Below are 11,607 nucleotides of genomic sequence, written 5' to 3' on the forward strand. Positions count from 1 at the left end.
ATGTAAATGTAATGCTGCAATAGCTTTGCTGCTAAATCCATGGTATAAACAGATACCATAACTTTATTCAGGCTAGGGTGTAAAATAACAGCAGATGTAGAGAGAAGCACCTGGTGGGTTTTTTTACGTTTTCTTTTTTTTTCCTCCTAAATTAAATGAGAGCCGTGGCAGGGGGAGGGGGCGCCCCCAGGCAGAGACGGCTAACTTTTGTGTGTGTGTGTGTGTGTGTGTGTGTGTGTGCTTGTGTGTGCGTGTGTGGGGACCGGGCGGGGGGGGGATGGGGAGGGTCGCCCCCTAACTGCATGTTTATTTCAATCAGGTTGCTGCATGCAATAGACTTTTTCAATATCACGTCTATTCGATTCTGCCCATGTTTGCACAGCACACTACAGACGTAGGTTTGACTCACACCAAACTGGACAGATACAGGGAAAAGCTGGTCAGAGGAACCAGAGGGTTCCTGCACAAACAGGCATCCAGATAATATGATAAAGACAAAACCTTAATAATCACAAATCCCAAAAAAAAAAATGTAGGATTACCATTAAAACAAAAAAACTGTCTGATAGGTGAAGTACTTTTTTCCCTTTTTTGCAGTGATTGTTGATAGAATTGTGCAATTTTTTATACAGTACGTAGTTAGGTCTGAGTATGCCTAGAACTGTGATTCGCTTTAACTGTCGTCAGTGTCCGACATAGAAGTCCTGTGAAATGTCATAACTAGTGTATGCACACGTATATATGTTCTCTTGTACACACACCTACTTGCACACACGTACACACACACACACTCTTGCACCAGTACACACAGAAGTCTCTCACATGTGTACTCGGACGGCTGTCGATCTTTTTTTTTTTTTAAAATGCACATTAACTGGGTCCGAGGAGACGCAACCAATGTGAGCTTAGACTGAGAACTGAGTTGAAATTATCCTTTTATTTTTCCACCATTGAGAAAAAGCGCACGTTTACGTCCCAGAGTGCAACCAAAGAGCTCACGTGTTCGACTTTGTTTAACAGAGACCACCTGACACACGGGATGAGGAAACTGGACGGTACGTGGGCGCAGCAGATCGGATGAGGAAAAAAAAAAAAAAGAGAGAGGCGTTTAGGGGCGAGGAGTCAAACTTAACACTGAAGCTACTGGACACTTGATAAACTGAGCCCTGCACATGCTCTCGCTAAATGGGAAGGGGTAGGGATGGGTGGGAAGGAGGAGCGTTGCCGGAACATGCAGATGTGCAAACTGGGATTACCACATTTATCCAGATTTTTATTTTCCTGCAAAGCTTGAAGTAATGGACCTGCTTAAAAAAAGAAAAAAAAGGTGGACATATAGATATATATTTTTGTTTTTATCAAAAGGTTATGGTGCAGTTTAAACAGGAATGGGCGGGTAGGTGGATGCAATGCATAGAAACTTTAAGTATTGACTGCTGAAGACGGGGAGGGTATGCTTTTTTTTTTTTTTTGGGAGGCTGGGCCACATTACACTGGTTTTAGCAGTTTTGTGGACAATCTGAATGGGATCCTGCATCATTGCGAGTTATCGCGTGTTACCCCTTCCCCTTTTCCTTAATTCCGTGAGTTGTGATTGGCGCCCCTGCAGTCCCTCTCCTCTCTTTCCATTTTACTCAGTTAAACTGTGTGTTTGTTTGTTTTTTCACCAAGAAATCGAAACTAAGCAACAATACGTTTTTTCTTCTTAACTGAGGCTAACCATGAGTAATAATAAGCATCCCTATGAAAGTGAATTCTGGGTATTTTTTGTGACATTTCTTTCCCCACCCAGAAAAAAAAAGGTTTTCTATGTTTGTTCCTTCTCTATAATAGCTATTTGTTATGCACTACTCTTTGTATCTGACCAGTTTTCAACAGTCAGCTGTTCTTTTTGTTAAAAGACAAAAAAAAAGAGAGATAAAGTGTGCTTTCTGACTGACAAGATCTTTTGCAATACCTCAATTTTGAAATATATTAGGAGAGAAAAAGATATTTTCTAAGTAAGTTTATTCAGATGAGAAATATATATTAATTTAATTCTTCAAGAGAAATGATTTAACAGATGGTTGATTTTTCTTTTTTAAATCTTATCATGCTTTTTTTAAAGTTTGCTTTTATTTTAAGAATTAATTATTTTATTTTTTTGGAAAAAGACAACAACTGAAGGAGCTAGAGCTTTATACTAATAATATGTAGTTAGTGAGAGTCTACTTTATTACAGTGGCAGCGAGGGTGAGCGCCCCACTGGTCGAAACATCGGAGGGAGGAGAGCTCTTTAAGGAAATCGAATATAAGGTGCTCAAAGAGGAAAACGACACATATTTCCCACCTTTTTGTATATTTATAATCAATCATTTACTATGCTGACCAGAGTTGTGAAAGAGATCTTCTGTTCGTTATTTTTTTAAGAGAAGTTTTTTATGTTTCCTAAACGTTTGTGCTCCCTTTTTTGTTTTTGTAAGAAAAAAAGAGGGAAAAAAGAGCAACCCCGATTCGTTAGCCCGACGAGAAAGACTTGTGAGAGTCACGGCTGGAGGTAGAGTGAAAAGAATGTTATTTTTACCACAAAACAAACACAAGTGTTTTCACCTGTAACTTGATCTGAAGCCCCCAAGGTGCATCAATAGACTGGTGGCCTTCTATTCTAGCAAGACTTGAATTAGTCCCTTTTTTTTAAAGGCTAACAACCTTGATTCTTTGTCGTAATGTGCAATACTGTTTGTACTGTTTGTAGAAAAGAAGAAAACAAGAAAAAAGAGGCATAAATCTTTACTGCAGAATTATTTTCATTGCAAGCATTGTGATTCACTAAAAATCATTTTCTACTGTGTATTTACCTACTCTACCTGCTAGTACCTTCCAGTAGTAATGTAGCCTTTGTACTGAGAAATTTTCATTATTTTTAGAAAGTTTTGCTAAAAAACAAAAGAAGAATTTAAACATATTTGCATATTTTCATTTTTATTTCATGTTTTTTCTTTACAGACTTATTTCTCAACCATTAATAGTTATTTCTGGGGGAGACTTTCATATCTGGTCAATGTCATTAATATTATTTTGTATTTTTACTTGGAATAAATTAATTTTTATTATGCTAATTCTTTAAAAGTTTATTTTTTTCCCATTTGTTCACTTTTTCATTTTTTTGGAAGCTATGAAAAAACCCCTTTGTAATATTGTTACTAAAGTGTCTCGTTTCTTGAAATGCTAAGCTTTATGTGTTATAACTTGCTGATGTTGCTTACATTAGTGTGAAAATGATCTAAAGATGAAAAAAAAAAAAACCTACTCACAAAGAAACAGATTGGTGGTTGGTGATGTTTAAGTGATTCGCAATGTAAACAGATGAATGGGCAATAAAATAAAAATGGCAGAATGGAGCATACATGTAGTATGTTGTGATGTAATTGTGGAAGATGGGTGACACCACTGACCGTTTACTGCTGTTGCTACTCAGTGCTATGTTCCAGTAATTGCTACTCATTAGCTCACATACTTTATTCTACTCAGCAGATCCTTCTAAAAACACCAGTGACACATGCTGTACGTGGTTCAGTCCCCACAGAGCACACCGGTGTGACTGTATTTAAGTATGAATGTAAACGTAGCTGCACTGTATGATACATATAGAAATTGGAAGGAGCATGTGTGACCTGTACAATATTAATCATTTATAGCAGGCATGGGCCTAATGTGGCTGCTCTATATATATCTGTACTTTCACCCTTTTTCCTGCCTTCAAGGAAAGAACGGTTTGACGTTTGAATATTTTATTTGAGAAAAACTGACTCCTGTCTCTCCTGCTGTATTCATCAATAAACATGGAGGCTGTTAGCTGAACCAAGCATTGAACATAGCTGCAGAAATGAATTTGTAAAACTGCATCTCGTTCGATTTTGTTCTTTACAGATTTGTTAAGGAGATAGTATTGTAGCTTGGTGAGCTTTAGTGGTCTGAGGTGAGAGGTTTTTTTGGGGGGCCAGTTTGCTTTAAGCTGTAGTCATTATGTAGGGCGAATCAAAAAGTTGCTTTTTTTCCAGAATACAAAGAGGAAAAAGTAAGAAGTAAGAATTTTGAGATTTAAAAAAAAAAAGATTTTTCAGAATTTTGCATTCTGAGAATTCAGAATTTTTCCGCCAAGGATGTGGATTCATGAAATCTAAAAAAACAAAACAAAAACATAATTCTCAAAATGCAGAATTCTAAGAAAAGTCAGAATTCTCCCCTTTCTTTTTTTCTTCAAAAATTCTGAATTCTCAGACTTCATATTAAACATTCTCACTAAATTCTCAGGATTCTGAGATTTCAAAGATTCACAATTATGAGAAAACTCTGAACTGTATAAATGTTCTTTATTTCCTTCACTGGCCCTAATCTTCCTCCTTACAGTTACGATAAGTTAACTTTAGCTCAAAAAAAGACTGGAAGCTCAGAAATGGCAACCTTTATGTTGTCCAGAGCTAGCAGAGGCTGCATGTCTAAAGCTCACCAACATCGAGATTACGTTTTATCTCAATAAACGGCAGAAATTAAACATTACAGTGCCACGAGTACTTTCATGAACTGCTTTCTTGGCCTGAGGTATTGAGTTCCTGCAGTTGTGTGCAGGAAGTAGTCCTCCAACACGATAACAGCTCATCACTGTGTCGGTTTAAGCATTGTAGCTTTTTAAGAGTCAAACAGGTATGGTAGCTTTCCTTAATAAGGCTCAATGTCATTGATGTAGAAATTTCTAAAAGCGATAACTCCAAAAATGATGGACTGTTATGTATGACGCCCATTTTTATGAACACAATGATGCTTAAAAGGTTGTTTTAGGTCTGCCTACTGTACAGAAAGTGGATTACAGTCAGAAACACCTAAATTTGTATCAGTATTGAGCAATCAAGCATGATTAACTATCATCAGAATCACATTTCAGTTATGTTTGTGTACAACATAATTAAAACCGTTATTTAGAATCATGTGTAATGATGGGTTGGTCACATGTTTCTTATCTTTCCACATTCCTGCAGCCTACACCCAATGTCCATACTGCATTTAATTATCTTTTCTAAAATGTTTACAAAAGTATAGTCCATACACAAAGTATACACATAAAAGAACACCACCAATCAAATAATGAGCAAGCATGTGGACACAGTGGGGTGGAAAAAGTCCCTCTTAACAGGATAAACCAGACCCAGTGAGGGTCAGCCACATGCCACATCGTTGGGGACACACTGGGGTGAGGGAAAAGAGAAAGTAAGAACAAAACAACCAAAGAAAGTATGGTGAATTTACAGGAAATCAAATGTGATCTTTTAAAAAAAATTAAAAACAAGGACCGCTCAACCTGACCCAAACACTTGAGCAGTGGTGTATATTGTATGTTGTATGTTGTATGTAGTTGTATCCAGTGTTGGTCAAGTTACTTGAAAAAAGTAATCAGTAACTAATTACTGATTACTTCCCTAAAAAAGTAATCCCGTTACTTTACTGATTACTTATTTTCAAAAGTAATTAATTACTTAGTTACTTAGTTACTTTTTAAAAACACGATTTACAACCTGAATAGGTGATAAAGCGATAGATCTTTCAGCCCAATTCTACTTTTTCTGCATAATCCACCATACAAAATGTAATCAAATGGAAAAGTCTCTTTTTAAAACTTGTTTTATAACCTTTTAACGTTACAAGTAACGCGTTACTGCCCATCTCTGGTTGTATCTGATCAGAATTTTGTCACCAGTTTTAAACAAAGTCGCAACATTTTAGCTCTGTCTGCAAACAAAATTGAGTTGAACAGTTCCGAGACTGATAGCAAACTCTCCCTAACTCATTCATTTTCTCATATTAGTGGCTCCTATGTGTTTACCAAATCTACATTATGCATGTTTATTAGTTTGTCACACAGTGGCTCATGGTTGCTTACAGCCTGTATCTGTACTTCACCAAAGAGGCGTCATTCAATCCTGCCAGCTGCCTATCGTAGGAGCATTTTAAGGATGACAGACTCCACCTTTGCTCATATCTATTTAACAGTCTCTTCAGTGTCCTGATACTCCTATATGATCTGCTGTAATCAATAACCATGCACTATCATTAAAAACAGCTCAAACGTTTGAAGTCAGTTAGGAAAATCTTGCTCATAGATCTGTAGATTCAGGCCTTTCTTCTTCTTGAAGACGTGCAGACTGCAATGCTGTCTCCAGGTGGAAAACAGGAGTGATACACCTGCTGTCAGGCCTGCAGCTATCAGGCTTGTGATGTTCTCGTCTGTCTTAAAGTGGACAAAAATTATTTTTTAAACTGGCACAAATAATTTGCGTGGCATCTTATTTGATGCAGAACACCTGATTGTTCTGTAAATAGCTGGAAATGGTTATTTAAAAAAAACAAAAAACAAAAACAAAACTTGGCTGCATTTTTACAGTGGGGCAAAAAAGTATTTAGTCAGCCACCGATTGTGCAAGTTCCCCCACCTAAAATGATGACAGAGGTCAGTAATTTGCACCAGAGGTACACTTCAACTGTGAGAGACAGAATGTGAAAAAAAAAAAATCCATGAATCCACATGGTAGGATTTGTAAAGAATTTATTAGTAAATCAGGGTGGAAAATAAGTATTTGGTCAATAACAGAAATACAACTCAATACTTTGTAACATAACCTTTGTTGGCAATAACAGAGGTCAAACGTTTACTATAGGTCTTTACCAGGTTTGCACACACAGTAGCTGGTATTTTGGCTCATTCCTCCATGCAGATCTTCTCGAGACCAGTGATGTTTTGGGGCTGTCGCCGAGCAACACGGACTTTCAACTCCCGCCACAGATTTTCTATGGGGTTGAGGTCTGGAGACTGGCTAGGCCACTCCAGGACTTTCAAATGCTTCTTACGGAGCCACTCCTTTGTTGCCCGGGCGGTGTGTTTTGGATCATTGTCATGTTGGAAGACCCAGCCTCGTTTCATCTTCAAAGTTCTCACTGATGGAAGGAGGTTTTGGCTCAAAATCTCACGATACATGGCCCCATTCATTCTGTCCTTAACACGGATCAGTCGTCCTGTCCCCTTGGCAGAAAAACAGCCCCATAGCATGATGTTTCCACCCCCATGCTTCACAGTAGGTATGGTGTTCTTGGGATGCAACTCAGTATTCTTCTTCCTCCAAACACGACGAGTTGAGTTTATACCAAAAAGTTCTACTTTGGTTTCATCTGACCACATGACATTCTCCCAATCCTCTGCTGTATCATCCATGTGCTCTCTGGCAAACTTCAGACGGGCCTGGACATGCACTGGCTTCAGCAGCGGAACACGTCTGGCACTGCGGGATTTGATTCCCTGCCGTTGTAGTGTGTTACTGATGGTGACCTTTGTTACTTTGGTCCCAGCTCTCTGCAGGTCATTCACCAGGTCCCCCCGTGTGGTTCTGGGATCTTTGCTCACCGTTCTCATGATCATTTTGACCCCACGGGATGAGATCTTGCGTGGAGCCCCAGATCGAGGGAGATTATCAGTGGTCTTGTATGTCTTCCATTTTCTGATGATTGCTCCCACAGTTGATTTTTTCACACCAAGCTGCTTGCCTATTGTAGATTCACTCTTCCCAGTCTGGTGCAGGTCTACAATACTTTTCCTGGTGTCCTTCGAAAGCTCTTTGGTCTTGGCCATGGCGGAGTTTGGAGTCTGACTGTTTGAGGCTGTGGACAGGTGTCTTTTATACAGATGATGAGTTCAAACAGGTGCCATTCATACAGGTAACGAGTGGGGGACAGAAAAGCTTCTTACAGAAGACGTTACAGGTCTGTGAGAGCCAGAGATTTTCCTTGTTTGAGGTGACCAAATACTTATTTTCCACCCTGATTTACGAATAAACTCTTTACTAATCCTACCATGTGAATTCATGGATTTTTTTTTCACATTCTGTCTCTCACAGTTGAAGTGTACCTCTGGTGCAAATTACTGACCTCTGTCATCATTTTAAGTGGGGGAACTTGCACAATCGGTGGCTGACTAAATACTTTTTTGCCCCACTGTAGATAAATAGCTGCAAATAACTTTCTTGTTTACAAAACTTGTGCATAGGTTTTTAAAATTTACAATTTATAGTTGCATTTCAAGTTAATGATTCATGAAACATGTTTGTGGTTGTTACTTTTTTTTTGTCTGATTTTAGATCATTTGTGTTAATACAATATGACATGTGAGGTTGTGCTACTTTTTTTTTTTTTTTAAAAAGTAACAAGTAACTATAACTAATTGCTTTTCCAAAGTAACTTGCCCAACACTGTCCATCACATCATGACATTTCCATAAATTGGCAAAAATATTACATTACAAAATGCATAGAAAGAAAATAAAGTGGATTCTTTATTTAATACTTCTTGAGGTCAGCTCAAGTTATATTATGAAAAAGAAAAAAATGGAGAAGAAAAGAAAAGAAAAAAGAAAAATAAAAGGAAAAAAAGAGACGTTATATTGTGAATTATTGGAAGGTTATTCAGATTAACACAATAATAATCTAGAACAATGTGCTTGAGTGTTCACTGTGTTTGTTTGGCTCATAATGAACTTTTAAAAGATGAAAAGTAAGTAAACACCCAACAGCTTTCAGTCATCAATTTGCTTTACAGTCAGTTTATCTTGTGACAGCTTCATGTGATGTTTAACAGGTGATTGAGTGAAGTGTAAATGTGCAAAACTAACCTATAGGCGGCAGCAAATGGCTTGCCTTGTGCCTTCTTGCTGGGATGACTGTCAGTTATCCCATTAAAACAGAATAATCCAGGACAGAGAAACTGACACTTTTTACACTTACTCACGACATTTTTAAACAAATGTTTTCTCTAATTTCTGCTTCTTACATTTTCACAACAGACTCATTACTTCAGGTTCAGCAGTACAATTTATAGCAGTTATACAAAGTTGTAGTCACTGTACGTGAGAATCTAGCTAGCGCTAAAGAGGAGGAATCAAGAAGGGTAAGTATCAGATAATTTCACATATCTGTCAGTTCAGAGAAAGAGAGGGAGACAGAGGGAAGGTGGTGCACTAACATAACAAGACAAGAACTATAACCAAACTAAGTACACGAAAATAACATACACAGCAAATGACAGAAATGTAACTAAAAACAAGGCACTGACAAAATCAGACTGGAAGTGCACACTACAGAGATGTGCTGGAAAATATTATACTGAAAGGATGAAACACTGAAGAGCAAGAACATAAATAACTTCATAAACCCAAGGTAAATCATGAACTCACAAAACTCAAAATACTGGGTCAGTGAACCAGGAATCACGACAAGGGTGTGTTAAAGCTAAATGGACTAAAACTGAGCACTCAAAGTGCTTTTTATACAACTTGCCTCATTCACCCAGGCACTTTTTTCTATGTAAGTGCTTTCTATCTATCATTCACACACATTCATAGTCCTACGGATCCATCCATCAAAGAGCAACTTGGAGTTAGTATCTTGCTCAAGGATCTTTGGCATGCAGACTGAAGCAGACGGGGACTGAACCACCAACCGTCTAATTAGCAGGTGGCCTGCTCTACCTTTTGTTCCATCTCTCTGAGTTTTGTGAGTCAAGTGTAGAACACAAACAGTTTCCTGTTGTGGAAAAATAAATTGAGCATCAAAACCAAACTGATTTTCTGAGATATACTGTATTGAAAGAAAGTTATTGAGATTTATTGAAAGGGATCAATCCAGCCAGAGCAGGGTTCATACCAGCAATGACAAACAGGCAAAATAATAACGGCTCCTTTATAGTGTAGGTACAATCTTTGTGTTTATCATTATAAACACAGTTTATAATTAGTTTATTACAGCTAAATAACAACAGTACACTGAGGTTTAATAAGGTGAAACACACATTTTTCTACTATATTTCCACCCTTTTAATTATTTCTAATCACTCTTGTAGTATAAAATTTGTATGCAAAATATAGCAGTAATAAGAAATCCTCTTGTTGGAGGAGGGCGCTCTTTCACCCCTCACTCTTTCGTTCCAGCATAGCTGTAGGTTGAAAGGGGAGAGCACATTGTACACCCTTGTTGTCTTCTTCATCGTCAATATGGAATTTTTTTTAACCCTTTGGGTTATTACTGTGGTTCTGTAATCCTCTTGCAATGGCTGACAGGGACCCAAGTGGCACAGCCTTCAACTTTGACTCCTGTCTGGATTGTCAGCAGTACCTGAAATGGGCCATTCCACCATTTCTCATTCCAGCTGGTTCTCTGGAGATCTCCGATAAGCACCCAGTCTCCTGGTCTGAAAAGGTGTAACTTTGTTTTAGGTGGAAGGGCTGCTTGAACCATATGAATATGTATATGAATGGCTCACAGGCCCATGTGATGCTAGAATGCCTTTTCAGCTGCTGCTACTGCTTGCAGTTAAAGGAAGGCCTGCTGGTCTTTGTCCTTCCCCACGTTCCTGCAACAAAACATCCACCCTTTTCATCCGCTGTCTGGGTGAATAGGTTTATCAGGATAGGGTGATCCCAAAGTAGGTGCAGTCTGCAGTGTCAGTCAAAGCTTTGTCTTCACAGCATGCTTAGGTGTCCACTGGCAGCAATATGAGCCAAAGCAGAATCAAATAATAGTAACAATAATAATCAAACAATCAGGTCACTATGATTAATGAACCTACTCTGAGCTAATGCTGAGTTTGTTTGGATGTTTTGGGAGGAGAAAGGTTGGAGAAATGTCTGTATTGGTCTGGTTGGCCTTTTTTTTTTAAAACCAGTTTATACTAATGCTTTTCACAACCCCTCTAAGTTAACTGCCCCCCCTGCCAGTTTCTTTGGCACTAAAAAAAAAAACCCTAATGACAACATTTTATATCTGTTTAATCAAGTGTGCGTACAAATGAAAAAGATCATGATTCTGATGATGCCAACCATTTTATATCTATACATCTACCATCTACATTCCTGTCTACGGATACGCGTTTCATGTCGATCTGGATAACGTACCGCATTGTCCCTGCTGTTTCATGGGCGCTCCCTGGGTAGACGAACACTGGAGGTCTCATGTTGTGATCTTATCACATGAAGGAATATGCTCCTTTCCCCCACAAAAAACATCCCACTGCTTTTAATGACTTTTAGTTTTAAAGTTTTTATTACCCGACTGGAGCACTGGTTCCACCTCTGTGAGGATTTGATGATTATTGACTTGGACCTCTGTTGTCTTGATTATTTGCAGTATGACTGTGACTCAAAAACATGGAGCTCTAATGCTGCTACTGCTTACTACCGCTTCTGAGTTTGTTGCTGCAACCCCCCCAAACATGAAAAATAAAAATCTGTCAATACTAACTTTCATTACGCTCTTTGGCCCCCGCAGTAACATTTAAAGGTCTGTGCTCGTGGGCCACTTACAAATTACACTGGAAAATGTAAAGGTCAAGCTGTGAGAATGAAAAACACACTGTAACGTTAGCTTAAAAGAAACAAAACATAGCACAATCTCCTTCCTCTGATAAAATTCCCACTTTTCTGAGCACTTTTTGTACAAGATGTCTTTAGAAAGTTACAAATTAGCATCAGACAAATTAAATTTACCCACCGATCCATTTGAACCATGCTTTCCTGTGGAGTGGTAAATTTTGCAT

Source organism: Mchenga conophoros, linkage group LG13 (assembly GCF_057382185.1).
Source record: "Mchenga conophoros isolate Kocher_MC1m ecotype Shallow Benthic linkage group LG13, M_conophoros_male_GT1.1, whole genome shotgun sequence".
NCBI lineage: Eukaryota > Metazoa > Chordata > Actinopteri > Cichliformes > Cichlidae > Mchenga > Mchenga conophoros.